Genomic DNA, 16716 nt, shown 5'->3' with positions numbered 1-16716 from the left:
GAAGAATGAACCACGAAAATTTTTTAAAGACCTCAATTTCCTACAGCAACAAACAACAATTACACCGACAGTTTGTAAAGATAAAGCAGGTAATTTGGTAATGCAAGCAGAACGAGTTTTGAATGAATGGAAGGTATATTTTGAAACACTACTAAGTTTACCACAAGAAGCAACATATCAAGAGGAAATTGTTATAGAAGAAGAAATAGTTAATACCCCAGAAACATAACCACCCACACTAAATGAAGTCTGTTACGTTATAAATAATTTGGAAACAAATAAATCTGCAAGATCAGATGGTATACCACCAGAATTGATCAAGAAAGGGGGAAGAACTCTTAAAATAAAAATACATAAACTGTTAAATGAATTTTGGAAAAAGAACAAATCCCAAATCAATGGTCTGAAGGAATAACAGTCCCGATCTATAAAAATGGGGACAGACTAAACTGTGTGAACTACAGACCAATAATATTGCTAAATATAACATATAAAATATTTGCCTGTATTCTAAATAATAGAGTAATAAACATCATAGAGAAAGACTTGGAGGACGCGCAAATGGGATTCCGAAAAGGAAGATCCACAATTGATAATGTCTTTATACTAAGGCAAATCTTCTGAGTTAGCCAGTTGGAAAGGTACTATGTGCCATAAGGTACAGTGTTAAAGAGCACTCTCATTTCCTGTAAAATTCAGTATTTGTGACATAGTGTCATTTACCTCCGACATACAGATATGTACTTTTTAAATTAGGTCATTACCTTGATTACTTTAGTTCGCATGCTCTATCCAAGAAAGTAAAAGTAAAAGTTATTCTTTGCAGAACATTAGTGAGACCAGTTTTGACATATGCGGCAGAAACGTGGTCAATCTCCAAAAACGATGAAAAAAGATTGGAGATTTTCGAAAGAAAGATTCTGCGAAGGATCTATGGCCCAACATTTGAGGAAGGTCTCTGGAGGAGGAGATGCAACTATGAATTATATAGACTTCTAGGAGAGCCAAATATAATCAATACAGTTAAAACTAGCAGATTGAGGTGGGCAGGACATGTAATACACATGGACCCAAGTGAACCTTGCAAAAAAATTGTAATAACAAATCCGGGAGGTCAGAGAAGACGAGGTCGACCACACTTGCGGTGGATTGATGGAGTGGAAGAGGATGCCAGAAAGTTTGGGTGCAAGAATTGGAAGGCTGCTACACAAGATAGAGACGGATGGCGACAATTACTAAGGGAGGCCCAGGCCCACCAAGGGCTGTAGCGCCGATGATGATGATGATGATGACGACCTTGATTACTAACAGCCTGCAGCAATGGTATTCAATCCTTTTTGTTATGGAACCCAAAAAATGATTTTTTTTTACCTTCGCACCCCTAAACTGCACTGTAATTATATGAGAAATAAAAAACAATTAAAAAAATATGTAAACCGAAATAATTACCACAAATATAATAAAATATGTCAGCATTTTTACATACGTAATCAGAGGAATACATACCTCTTGATACAACCCCGCATACCATAGATTGAATACCACTAGCCTACATGGCAACTGTACATATCATAAAATACAGGTTTTATGTAAATATTTCCTAATTGTGGAATACAATGTATATAATTAATCACTTTCATGTTGAAATAGTTTATAAGTTTTCTGAGCTACTACGAAGTCATTAAAAACGATATTTTAAACACATTTCGTAAATGTGTCATCTGCTATGTTTTCTGACTATTGTATGCTAGAGAAGCAATGTTGCCAAGTATATGGACATGGCTTGATAATTTAAGATGGCTATGATGTAACCAAATGCTGACAATTATGCTCTATGGGAAGAACTCTACTCTTTCAAATGTCCTTTAAGGGGAGAGAATGGTATTTTTTTGGTAAAAAATGAGTAAATTAAAAAAAAATATTTTTTTGCTTTAAAATACTCTATGATATGAGTGGAATACATTGGATAACATTTTGTGGGTATTTGTGCCTTTATTGGATGTTGTGAAGACATTTTTAAAGTTCCTGCATTCTGGGTTTTAAAATCACATGCCTCCTTTTTTGCGGTGCTGTTTATAAAAGTCTCCCTGCCCTGCAAATTACATTGGATTTTTCTAATATGAAATTCTGTATAGATGTCAGCAGATGGCAGCATCTGATTGAAAGCGTTTCCATTTCTGAAAATAGGTGGCAGTATAAAGTTTTAGCCATAGAGGAATCTATACTCCATGTTTCAGCTTTGTTTTCTTTTGTATACAAGAAAGCATGCTTATATGTTTTGTTCACCTGTTGAATGTTTTAGTAATTTCAGCATAATTTCGTGTAAATAAATTGTGTAAATATTGTTTTATAATATTAGTTAGACTGCCAAGTGGATTTTCGATTTTAGAAGTGGAAATCAGTGTTTATACTAGTATAAAATCAGGGTACATATTATAGTCTAAGCATATTAGCACAGTCTAGTATATACAGTCGCGAAGCTTGGGGTGATTTTTTGCATTTCTCGCGATAGTTGCTAGCCGCTTGGAGCGCTGTGTGTACTAGGAACAATAGACTGTGTCACTGCCATCGTGATCTAATATAGGCTGTAAGGCAGATCATGTAACTCGCTTAACCCGATCACGAAGGGCAGCGTTTCAACCATATAAATTAATTGGAATGCATGAAAAGTAACATATATTTCTCTAAAATGTAGTGTAATTGCATTAATAAAATTTAAAACAATGATTAGGAGACACTTCAGACATAATTCCTTGTGAGTTAAGGTGTAATATTATTTTTGGTGGGAAAATTACGTTGTTCGTATGTGTAATAGAACTACCTGCCTTTATTTCGATTAAATATTGCGAAATTATTGTACATTCATTTATGCACGATTCAATCATTTTCAGTTGCACCGCACGAATATTTAGATATGTTGAAATTATAGGTTATGTTTACTGTCCCAGTTGCCCCTTTCTGTCTAATTTTAGTGGTCTCCAATCCCCTGCCATTCATATGGAAATATTATAGGTTATGTTTACTATATCTTATATTCCTAAATTCGCAATTATACATTATAATTAAGCATAATGTCATGTATGATACTCCGCACATTCAATTTGTCTGTATTTTAATACTACAATTGAGTATTGAATTATTGTATTTATCTACTACCTAAGAGACGAAGTAACATTAATTTCATAACAGTGGTATGATAAATTTTCTATCTTTATCAAGGAAGGTAGATGTGCTATATTAAAATCACAATATAAATTCTTTTTTTATTAAACCTCAAAATAGCTTCCGTTCTAAACTTAAAATGTTGATGCGAAAAGATTATGTTAACATGTAAAATTCTCTTCACATTAAAATAACACAGTTTTGTAATTATTTCTGCAATATATTATGCAACAAGAAGTAAAGGAAACTTATGGACACATTACACTAAATAAAACTTAGTTATGATACGCAATAAAGTTATAATATAATAATTCACTGAGCTACATACACTGAAATAGAAAACCGAACATATATTACGGCCTGGTCTAGATCGAAAAGACATTGACTGTGCCGTATTTCGCATTGTTGTGAAAAGTTGTGTAAACTGTGAAATGTTCGTTATCGGTTGTAATAACTGTAAATAGCTAAAATACAATAATTTGAATAATAATATGGGACAAGAAGACGTGTGTGGTACTATAAATATTGTCAGAAAAAGAGGTCAGATTTATCCTTCTTCCGAAAAGTCCAGGAAGATGAGTTTATAAAATATAATATATATTTTATGAAAATAATATATAAACCTTATGTATTTCAATAGTGGAAGGAAGGTGTTAATTTTTCAAAAGAACACGATATCAAAAATACAATACATTTTATCGTCTGCTAGGGAAAGAGTCTGTGATGAGGCGATAGTAGCGATCCTGGTTGCTAGCAACTATCTATGGATGCATATTTCAACTGTCTATGTTTGCATATTTAGTAAGTATTGAGCTTCGCAACTGTATATACTAAAGTGTGATATTAGTATTATAAAATCAGTGTATATAGGTAATAGGTATAATAGTGTAGGTTATAATTTAGTTGCAGTGAAATTATTAGGCCGAATAGTAATAATGGGTAGAGTAAAGAAACATAAAGATAGACTTAGACAGCACATAAAGACCATAATGAAAGTTGGATCTAGATCTACAGAAAATAAACAAGTGCCATCAAATACAACAGTGCAAGAACAATATTCTCTATCCACTGATGCATCATATCAGAGTCTTCCTAGCACTAGTAGGAGACTCGAATTTCAAAATAATGTCAGTACCAATGACAGCACTTGCCAGAATAATACAAACTACATTATTATTATATGCAGTGTCTGCTGAAGTTATTGTGTGTCACAGCATGTCCAGAGTGTTTCAAGACATCTCTAGTGATTAGTACCTCACAAAACTGTGAGGTACTAAAATCTTCCAATATCTCATCCAATATTCTTTTACTGTGTAAAGATTGTGGGTTTTCATGGTCTGAATATAGCTCGACACAGGAACTGAACGTTCTACTAGGCCTACATTTGATATAAATAAACAGTAGCAGTCAGTGACATGGGAAAAGGATATGGTGCACTGAAAATATTCAGTTTCTCTCAATATGAAACCTATGTCTCACAGTTCATATGACAACCTGTTTCTGAGAGTTCATCAGTCTGCAGTCTCACGTGCAAGTGACTTCCTTACACAAGCAAGACAAGAGGTAAGGAATAAATACATACGAGGCACGTCCATAAAGTAACTTGAGTTTGTAAATTTAATAATCAGATTGGCTATGTATTGTATACTTTTAGTAGAGCCATCCATGTAGCTCAGTCAGCAGACTCCCTGGACTGCTGATCCTGAGATGCGTTCGGGTTTGGGTTGGATCCCCCTTTGGGCTTTGGTTTCTTCTTAGGTTTTCCATAGCCGTGGGACTGAAGCCGGATGGTCTATGGCGAGTCCTTGGCATCAACCCCTTTGATTTGATTACCTGGTTGGGTTTTTCCGAGGTTTTCCCCAATCAAAAGGCAAATGCTGGGTAATATTTTGGCGAATCCTCGGACCTCACCTCATCTCACTACATCTCGTCAAAATATTATAAAAAATTGCATAAAATTGTAAAAATTGTAGAAAATTACTAAATTGTAAAACTATAAAAATTTGTAAAAATTGTAATTGTAATATTGTAAAATTTTGACTTGTTCCACATCTTAAAGGTTCATTGCTCATGTAAGATCTATGGAATAAAATAAATGAATGAATGAATGAATGAATGAAATGACTCGTCCCACAGCTTCGCGCAACATATGGTTTGCTAGCTGTGGGACGAGTGGGAAAGTTACTTTATGGACGCGCCTAGTAGAACTTGACCAGTCACTGGGAGGCAAACCTGTCACAGACATTGCTGTCAGTTACAATCGGACATGGCATCGAAGAGGTCACACTTCAACATATTGTGACAGCCACGTCGAGACTCGATCACGCATCCCGCAAAAGGGAGGGCGCGCGTGGAAGGAACGAGGCCAGCGCTGGTGAGCACTGCGAGAAGACGGATTTAAGGGGAACATCTGCATGCCGAGAGGGCAAGGGGAGGTGCACTGCGGCGCGAGGCAAAAGGGAACGCAAAGCTGCTGGTGCTTCGCTGTGCGAGGTGAAGGGGCGGACGAAACCTCCCGAACAGAATCGTCCAGGAAGAAGCAGCGAGAACAGAAGTCTGTAGAAGTAGAAATTTCGAGCATCGTACTTTCTCGAAACTATGGTTGAGTGATAAATAGGAGACGTGAAGAAGGAGCGAGCCAGTCAGTCCTGTGTAGCAGTGAAGCCAGCTTCGAGACTGGAGTTCGACTCGAGTGTGTCCGCAACTGTGGGAGCGTCCTGGCCAGTGCGGCATATCCGGAGCCTTTGATTCGAGTGCAGTGGACTGCAGTTGGGGGACCTGAGTTCGAAATTCAGTGGACTGACTCTTGCAAGTCCTGGGTTCGATATTCTGTGAACTTGAGTGACTGAGCTAGAAGAACTAGCCAAGGCAAACGAACTGTGAACTGACAGTTTTGTGTTGTAAATAGTGCTTTGTGAACATTAGTTGAGATTAGCAGTACATTGTTGTTCTCAATAATCCAAGTGAATTGTCATTGTCGTCTGTGGAGTACAATAACGAATACTGTGTTGCTGTGTGGAGTGGAAATCCCATTGTTGATGGGAGTGTTTGAATTCAATTGTAGAAAGTGATTATTGTTGAAACAATAAAAGTTACATTATTGTTTGAAATAAAAGTTACAATATGGAGTGGGATGTGTTATAGATGTGCAGACAGGATGTCATAGACTACGAAATATTACCGAAGTATTGTCAAACTTGTACTGTAAACAAGTCGCACTTAGGGGAAAACTCTCCAGAATATTATTTCTGGAATGAGGGGCATAGAGATGCATGTGAAGCAAACTATTCAGGATCTTCACCTGCCATGGAAATTACGGCTGCACTAATTCTCTGGCAGAGGTCTGAACAGCTCGGTTTCAGATATACAGAGCGTTCGCCATACGGGTGGGGCCAGGAAAGTGGCCTGCCTGCGGTGTCGCTTGCGGGAATCGTCTATCCGTAAGCTTCCGCTTTCTATACTAATACTCTATAGTCTATAAGGTTTTAATTTTAAAAGTTTAGCAACAGTAAAGACTGATATTTTTGAAACACTAACTTCCTGTGAAACAGTTTGGAAATGATGCACTGGTTTCATCAATTTTTTCTTCTGTCAATACTCTTTGTTTTTGCTTAGGAATTGTAGCATTTATCGACCCTGTTGTCCTTAATTTGTTAACAAGACATCAAACAGTTTCTCTACCCTGAATTGGAGCACCCGGATATTTCACTTCAAATTGCCTACGCACCTCTCTACATGACTCTGTTTTCACATATGCATCATACATAAAAACTCTCTGTTCAAGCGTGAATTTTGCGTTTTGCATTGTTAACACATTTTACACGCTAAATATTTAAGCAACTGTGTCAAGAAACTGCACTGTACGTGTTAAATACTGCAAAATCTGGCTCACAACTGATAACTTGTGGACCTTAATGTCCTTGATTGTCGAGCGTGTCTCAACAACTGCACGCACAAAGCGGCGTATCAGTACATGCCGCTTTCCTGGCCTCACCCGTAGACAAACACTCTGTACCACAGTTGTGAGCGATGGGGACAGCAAGTCACTACATCACTTGCAATGGAACATGGTTTATGGACACATAGAAATAAAGAAAGAAGAATGCATAAACCATGTTGCCAAAAAAATGGGGACAGCTCTAAGAAAGCTAGTGAAAGATGAGGGAGTAAAGGGCAACAGCTTAGGAGGTAAATCTTACTGAAGTCTCATAGCATCCACTATTACCAAGATTTCAAATAATTATAGTAATGCCATTTACAGATACAAAGGAAATAAACAAGAAATGAAGACTGCAATATATGCCATCCTCTACCACTGCATGTCTATTGATAATAAGCCACAGTACAGCAAATGTCCAGAAGGTGAGGAGCAGTCATGGTGCTTCTATAATAGGGCTGTCACTAAGAACCACCTGACTCCCATGCAGATAACGTCCACAATCCTATTTCTGGAAAAGTGATCCTGAAAATGATACCAATGTTTCAGACACTTGCAGCTGACGACCTACTGCAAAGATATTTAGAGGGCAGAACCCAGAAAGCTAACGAACCCCTACACAGTTGTATATGGAACAAATGTCCAAAAGAAAAATAACCGTAGCTGTGTCAGTATAATTTTGGGCACACTTACACAATTTTCCATAGGCAGAGCAAACTTGGACTTTCCCCTGAAAGCACAACTCTTTAACTGGGAAAGCAGAGAGATATCCAGGCTAATCAACAGAGGCAAAAGCGACACACTACAGAACTACAGGAAAGCTGTCAAGATTGCTAAAATGAGAGCAAAAGAAGCAGGAGGGACTATCGTATGGCGCAGGAGAGTTCTAGTGCAGAAAAGTAAGATTTATATTCTTGCAATGCATGATAAACTTTGATTATTGTTTCCGGCAACTTCATTTTATTGCCACATTGCCAGACAAAAATGGATATAATTTCTGAACTATTAAAGATACATTCATAAAATTTAGAACACACGTTCTCTAGACTATTAGGAAACTTTTCCCTGTAACAGAATTTTGTTAATTATTTCATTTTAAAAATATGTCTGTCTGTTTGCAAAAAATAAAATTAAAAAAGTGTTATTAAAGTTTAATTGTTTATTTTACAAATTAGGGACTAATATCAACATTCTGTTACAGACAGTTTGTAGGGCATGCTTTTGCAAGTACATTGCAAAAAACTGTTCGAATCTATCTTTAAAAATGGCTTGGATATATCGGTTTTAGTAAAATCCTGCATTGGAGCACATTTCTTTCAAATCTGTGCCCCCCCCCCCCAATTTTTTTTTTTCAAAATATTTATATTTGATTGAGTTGCTACAGCCATGAGCTCTCTACATACAAAAAATTAATATTTTACACAAAATAGGAAAAAAGTTAAAAAAAATATATATCATCCTCCCCAATTCTACAGTTTCCGATTCATTATACCATAAAACTGACCAAGCACTAGTACTGAAATTCTCATTAAAAATTGAAAGAAAAATAACTAAATGCCTTTCCATTACTGAATGAATGAATTGGAATAGCAAACGTTGAAGTATTTAATGAAAGTATCCTACAATTAAAATTAAGTATAACTATTTACATTACCTCACCTTGCTTACATTTAGTTCTCTTCTGATTTATTTTGCGATGAGTATTGGTTGGATCTGGTTTAAAAGAAATATTTGTTTCAACTTCCGTGTTTCTGCCACACCTAGGCCTTGAATCACATTTGGAATCATTACCAATGATGTCCAAAGGAATGTTAGCCACATCGTTTTGCTTAAATTTCATTCCTCCTACAGCACTTCTTCTTCTTCTTTAAAGTCGACTTTTACCTGAAAATAGATACGAAAGTGATCAAATTTCACTCAAAACATTCACATATCAACCTATAAATTTAATCGAAAGTGTAAAAAGGATGTTCATTTCGAAGGCGAAATAACTTATAAAAAAAATTGTTTTTCAGTATGATTTCTGTTTAAATGATTATTGAAAAAAAATATATATGCAAGATGATTCATAGACTTGCATGTTTCTACAATTACACTGCACAACAATGAAATTTGCACATGACAAAAAATACATTATTGTAATATATCTTTACGTTTTAATTTCGAAAGTGAAATCCATTTTTATATATTGCCTAAAATTTTGGACAAAATCGATTATGAGCAATATCTTCTCAGTGCGACACCATGTGTAGAGTGCCTGTAAAAGAAATCTTTACATGCACAGCAGGAAGGCAATTAAACTGAAATACGAATTAAATGTATTTAATTTCTATAGTATCCTCACATCTAATACTTTGTGATGTTTATCTACACTTTCACAACCTTGTACAACTATGTGGGCATTGAAACTGTGAGTTTTTTCCAAACAGTTCTTGTCTATTTCCACCCAACAGTTCTTCAGCATCTCTTGTAGTTCCTTGGTAGTTGAACCTTGTCTCTCATGTAGTTTCAAACATTTCCACTGGGACAGGTTAGGTGAGTTACCCGTCCATTCAAGTACAGATATAATATTGTCTTTCAATCGCTTCTGAACTGCGGTACGTTTGTTTTGTCTTGTGGACAGGGTCACTATCATGCATAAAGTGGTGACACTGATGTATGGGCCAAAGTGAAGTAGAAAAATATTGCCTCTATGAATGCTTGAAGAAAACAGCTGCCACAATAGGAATATCTTATGCGAAGTTTTACCGCTAGTTGGCAGGAGCGTTCCATGCGGCGCAACATGTTGTAGGGCTATGTTATGTCATATGCTACAGTTAATTATGTTTTCCCGCTTGTTGGTTTTCTGTGCATGTCAAAATTATATTTACAATTATTTTGTATAACCTAGTATAATTTAATATAATTCAATATTTTCTTACCTCATAATTTAATTTAATTTACAATAAATAATAACGTAAACCTGTATAATATTGAGAGATTCCCCGAGATGGGCGAGGAAATCTGCAGTATGCAGAATATAGATACAAGTAAATTAAATGTTCATGAACCTAAACGAGAACTTCGAGAACGAGAAGCACGAATAAGAAATAGGAACTATGTCGAAGGTGAATATTGCCCTCTTTAACCATTAATATTTAAGAACCGTACACTAAAAACAGGATATGCAGCCACCAATGTGGTTTTTTTTTTATAAGGAAGGGACTATCGAGATTGAATTCCATGTATTTTTTTCTGTAGTTGCAGAAAGATCAAAATCAATTTTTAATAGGATGATAGAATATAATCACAGTAGTATCACGATTAGTCGTGCCTTTTGTAGGTTAAGGACATGCAGTTTTGAATACTATGTAGGATGGTTTTGAAGATTTGAAGTTAAAACATGGTTTTAATAATTAGGGTACAGTGCATTAAAAACATTATTCGCGAAATGGATTTCACTACGGATCATCCTGGATAATAAACATCCCAGTTTATCGAGAGTTTACTGCAGGCGTAAACTTGGAAACTCCTACAACTACTACTTACATATAATCTAAGCTAACATACGATGAAAGAGTAATGGAATGGAGAAAAACTATCTCCGGCACCAGGATTTGAACCCAGGTTTTCAGCTCTACATGCTGATGCTTTATCCACTAAGCCAACTAGTCACTCATAACGAGTGCACCTCAGCACATGTGTGGACTTCAGTCCTACGTTCATAGACATCTATGATGTAGTGCAGTGGGCGGCCACTAAAGGGAACCCAAGAGTTGGAACTTAATCTGAGACGATTCTGTCCGGTGCCGGGGTGGGTATCCGGTGTGGCTTAGTGGATAAAGCATCAGCACGTAGAGCTGAAAACCCGGATTCAAATCCCGGTGTCGGAGAGAGTTTTTCTCCATTCCATTACTCTTTCATCGTATGATGACGCAGAATAACTGCATGAAAATATCATATGTACTTCGGTACATTAAAATAATATAAGCTAACATAGCTCGCTGTCGAGGTTGCATATGTTTTTATTAATTTTTCTTTTTCTCCTTCCAAAATGAAACTATAGTCAACAATTCCTTACTTGAAGTGTTACTTTTATTTAATAGCTAGCACTTTCGAGGCGCAATTTAATTACTTATATTTTTGAAGGTTTAAAGCATAGGGCCTATATTCAGAATATTTCGGGACCTGATTGAAGACAAAAAGCTTTCCCCGGTTTTTACACATAGGAACATAACAAAAATTTGCCATTTTTAATTGTTTATAAGAGAATTTAATATACTAATACACTACGTATATCCTCAATGTTTACATACCCAAAAACAAATGCACACGCAAAGCGCATCCCTCAAAGTACACGTGCGCTATCTGTTGGTGCTAGTTCAGGATACCCCTATAATGACAGCATGCCAAAGTTGCACTCTCATGGCTAACATGAAAAGAAACTACACCCACCCATCGTAGCTTGGAATGCGAGGGAAAACCTGACACAAAATTTATGTGAAGATTTCCATTGTGGGCACTGTACTGCACATTATGAAAGAGATACTAAGTTCTCACCGTGAGCTGCAAGGAGCGGTTCTAACAAAATATTGTAGATAATCTATACCTTTTTATGGCATTTAGGAATATAGAGTGGAAATATTCAGTATTTTTGCATTTGTAAATCATTATCGCCTACAGTGAAAAAGGTACATGTTGCAAGGTTGGAGACTCAAGACAGGAGTTGGACACCAGATATGTGTTGTAGTAGATGTTTATGATACCCACAAGGCTGATTAATTGATACCTCAAGTCAAAGACATTTGCCATTCCAATGGTTTGGAGAGAACATAACTGATTGTTACTTCTGCCTAGGTAAATGGTTTCTCTTCTAAACCAAAACATGCCATAGCTTACCCAAGTATTTTCTCGGAGTACGTATGGCATGACAGGTTCCTACCAATCCCTATGCCACATGAAGTATGTATGAAACCTCACACATCCTTTCAGATATAGACTCTCAAAATGCAACATCAGTGAACCCGATTTCTAGCTACAACTACCTGAACCTCATGTGACTTCCCAGGCTGAACTTAAAAATTTAGTAAGGTACCTTAATCTAAAGTTTTGTTTCTTTTTAATACTGTATCAGGAACTGAACAGTTCACATCTAAGTTCTCTTGAATACATTTTCAAGCATCATGTACTTCGTTTCTTTCTTATATATATATATATATATATATATATATATATATATATATATATATATATATATATATATTCCAATTATTGACTTTCTCATAACAATGCAATAAAACAGCAGGAAATTCGTAAAATCCCTATAATGGCGTGGAACATTTGAGTGGCTGGTGGTTGTGTGACCATAATGGCTTTGGATATTTGCAGGTTATTATATGTATGAACTATAGTGAAGGGCTTGGTGGAAGAAGGGCCTATCCCAAGTTTTTAAACTTCTGAGAAAAGACAAAAAAATAGTTAGGTTAGGTAAATCCTACAACGAAAAAAAAAAAAAATTAAATAAATAAAACTCACGAACATACACATTAGATGGAGTCTACTATCAGATTTTGAAAGAAAAAAATGTAGAGTGAGATAGGCTCTTCAATTAAAGATTATACATGCCCCATTATTAACAGTTACTTTATTTGTATTATTTATGTCATATTGCAGATTGCATTGGGACACTCCCACTAAGGAACAAAATGTACGTAGAGTATTACAGAAATGGTAACGGACATTTTTCCTAACCTGTCTACTTAAATATTCCATGTTAAAAGAGCAACACCAACTTGTTTGACCACTCTATCGAAACAGTTTCAAACCGATAAATAAGCAAAAGTATGTTATAGGTTAACAACTGGGAAAACTCCATTATGGGACGTTACTAAACCTTACCGCTGCGCTGGAGGCGGTGTTTCCCTCCATTAATCTGAACCATTGTTGCTACTGATTGACAAGTCATCTGATGCATCACTGCTATCACTTAAACATTCTCCTGTCAGTTTCACTGTCTATTACACTAGCACTAGAAAAATATTGTTCGTTGGTTTTTTTAACGTGCTCAACACATTTCTTTCACTTGTCTTTCCATATTCTACGAAAAGAAGGTGACACAATCGTTCCTTTATGTTAAGTGAGGACCCAATTTCTGTTATAAAAATCCAATTGAAAAGACTGGAGAAGACTAAACATTTTAGTCTGTCCCTTTAAGTAAATGAAACCAATCAATGCAATAAATGCTTATTTTTAAAGCATAGTTGAGTTTTGAAGATGAATAATGTTTATGTATTCCCTACTTGACCAACCACAAGCAGTCGGACATAAACTTAACAAGTGATGATATCTTGTTGACTCATTCTATTAACATGGGGTTTTTTGAACATAAAGTAGAGTCTATTTAGACGATTTCATACACTGAAACTACCCACTTATCTCTTCAACAAAAAAATTTATTGCTGATCGATTTTCTACTTCAAAAACATATTTTCCCATACTATAGTCGTACAAAATAAACCTCAATTAAGAAGACTTACATTTGTTATATTGTGGTGACCCAAACACCATAAAAATCTACAAACAATGCTCTTCAACATGCATTTTTCCTTATTAGAATCTGACTACTACTTTTTGAGTTGTTATTATTAAGTAAAAGCAAAAAAAAAAAAAAAATGCGAAAATACTGTATTTTGCTTCATTGGAAGTCTACATAAGTAACACCTTCTTCCGTTATTGGCTGACAATTAGGAAGGAGGTGGTGAATAGTATACTGTGTCACTCTTTAAGATTGATGCATGCACAGACTAACAGAGTTTTCTACGTTGTTCCTATATAGCATCACTTACGAAACCCCAAATGTTTGGATCATGAGATGAACATGGTCAGGACGAATGCTTCTTTCCTTTGATGTGGGTAAAAGACCAACTTTGAGAAGGAAAGATTTTGTGATCGACCAACATTTGGGAAATCCCAAATATTTACAACAAACTACCAATCCCCATTACTCTGTATTCATCAAATAGCGAATGATTGTCTCTTGGAATTTAGCATATACCGCAACTGTAGCACTGCCTTAACAAAAAGTTAATTTGGACTGTTACAATGCTGGAACTCGGTGTCAAAGTAACAGCATACAGGAAACATGAACATTCTTTGCTACTTTTTTTTTTTTCAAAAAAAAAAAAAAAACGACGAACTAGAGTAGAGTATATTGTAATGATATTAGTGAGCTAATGGAAGAACTTAGTGGTTATTTCAACCCACTAAAATGGTGTCTTTTCATTGTTTAGTCAAAGTTAAGTTTAAAAGATAAGAAAGAGAATTACTTTAAATCGAGAGCATTAGACACATAGATACATGTTAGATCATGATAATCTGAGGAGCTCTGAAACAAAACCCGTCAAGTTCACAAATCATAAATTTTCAGAAAAGACGAAAAACTTCTACCGCTTAAACTTGTGCATAAAAAAATTAAAAGAAACCACTGTTGTAAAAAGAATTCTTTCTTGATAACAAAATGACTAGCGCTGAAAATCAGTTGCATCTAAATTAGGAATAATGGCAACTTAAAAAAAATTATCGGATTGACTTAACTTATTCTGTTCCATACAAGTGGACAAAACAGTTTTTGAAACGGAAGCTAACGAAATACAAGTATGCACTTTAGGAAATAAAGTTTACTAAATCAAAATTAACTGGTACCGGTACATGTTACGGTGATTGTTAATTAATTGATGATCCAAAATTTGACTATTAAGTTTTATTCATCTTCACAAGCAAATCAAAACACAAAAGAAAATGCTATATCATTCCAAAACCTTCTTCCTTATCAAGACAATCACATCTTTCATTTTCCTCTTCATTCTGTGTCATTTTTCTGATAATCAACAATGTTTGCATAAAACCTGTAGTTTTGGCATGTTCCTCCACTCATCTACAAATCTTTGTTTCAACAAACAGTCCATAACAGCCTTCTTTGCAGTTCAAGGACCAAGTTATATCTTTCACATGACAACCTCTCTTTAACAATGATTTCGAACGTCTAGAATGATCAAGTCGATATGACACATTCATTGCTACATTTACATTCGTTTTACCTGCCTTTATTTTCTTCATCAGAAGTATCGTTTTCATAGTACTGATCCCTTGCAGCTTATGAACTTTGGAGGTAAATGCCTTGAAGTCTTGAACTTTCTAATCTATCCCCAGAACGGAAAGTTCGTCCACATTTCGACAGAAATTGTGGTAGTCTTTAGGCATAAATATTTCAGAGTGCCTTTGCAATGCTTTTTCTATTATGCCAAACGCCCTACCTGTTGGGAGGATATGAATGGCCTCGACCAGAAAAAGTCATATATGTCTTTCACAGATTGCGGTGATTTTTGCAGAATCCACCACTAGAGAGCATGTACAAGAATGGAATTTCGATTTTGGCCTCCACACCCATCTGGAACTAGCCTTTTAGTGGAGACAGCTTCATCAAAATTCTGTTTGCTAAGAAAATTTGTAAGAGCTGAAACTACTTCTTTTGCTTCTCAGCTTCCCTGATTTTCAGTTCAGAAGTAAAAGTTAGGGGATTTGTTCTCAACATCTGTAATACAGAATGCGCAGAAACTAATCTGTCTAACATAGTTATTTGTAGTTTCGGCCACGACTGAACCTGCTGTAAATCTAAACAAAGTGTGTTAGAATTTTCTTTCAACATTTTGTAGAATTTCTTTGCTCTGATTTTGTGGGTGATGAGTGCAGCACGAGTTTCTTCCTTTTTCTTACTGCTGACGGATGATTGCACTTCATGATGTATTCTTGCACAATATCTACATGTGTCGGTAGCAGGTGTACCAAACCTCAAGTTGAATTCAGTGGAAAAGGTGTTGTAAAAGAACCACCATTTTACTTTCAAAGAGTCCGACACATTGGAATTACAAAATTTATGTAGTTTGCTTATACTGAGATTTGAAAGAAGGTACAATCTCTTACTTTTTCCGCGACAGTAGTGGCTTTCGCATGCTTTCAAGTTTGATATAAATGTAATAATAGAACGTCTCTTTTTTGAAACCAACTTGACCTACAATCGTCATCCATTCTTTCCTTAGTGGGCTTTCCAGCCAGTGTGTTGGATTCTATAATAATAATAATAATAATAATAATAATAATAATAATAATAATAATAATAATAATATATTTTTTTAATCTGGTTATACTCGCTCTAAAAACTCGGTTATATCGCGACATAACCACTTGTAACATTGAATTGAGTATCTTTAGGGTAATATCTTTGATGTGCTGTGCCAGGTTTGACCACGCAACCTTTGAGTTCACTGGCAGGCACGCTACCAATGTGCTACTCAGATCGGAAATAATATTTTTGAGATGCTTACAAATGCATAAATTATTATGTACCCAATCATGAACATGATTACATTGAAAAACCCTCTTACCACATATTTTACAACAAGACTGTTCAATTTTTCGAAATCTCGTTTAAGTTGATGTCGCCTCTTCATGGATGAAACAGACATCAATGAAGCAAGAAGCCTGTCTTATTTCACTTTGTTATAATGTGCATAAATCCTTTTTCTGAGCTTTACAAAACTATATGTGGGGATCGAACAGCATTTGAAGCGCCCTTCCTTGCG

This window comes from Periplaneta americana, chromosome 15 (assembly GCF_040183065.1).
Source record: "Periplaneta americana isolate PAMFEO1 chromosome 15, P.americana_PAMFEO1_priV1, whole genome shotgun sequence".
In the NCBI taxonomy this organism is placed as follows: domain Eukaryota; kingdom Metazoa; phylum Arthropoda; class Insecta; order Blattodea; family Blattidae; genus Periplaneta; species Periplaneta americana.
Note: the sequence above shows the minus strand (reverse complement) of the source record.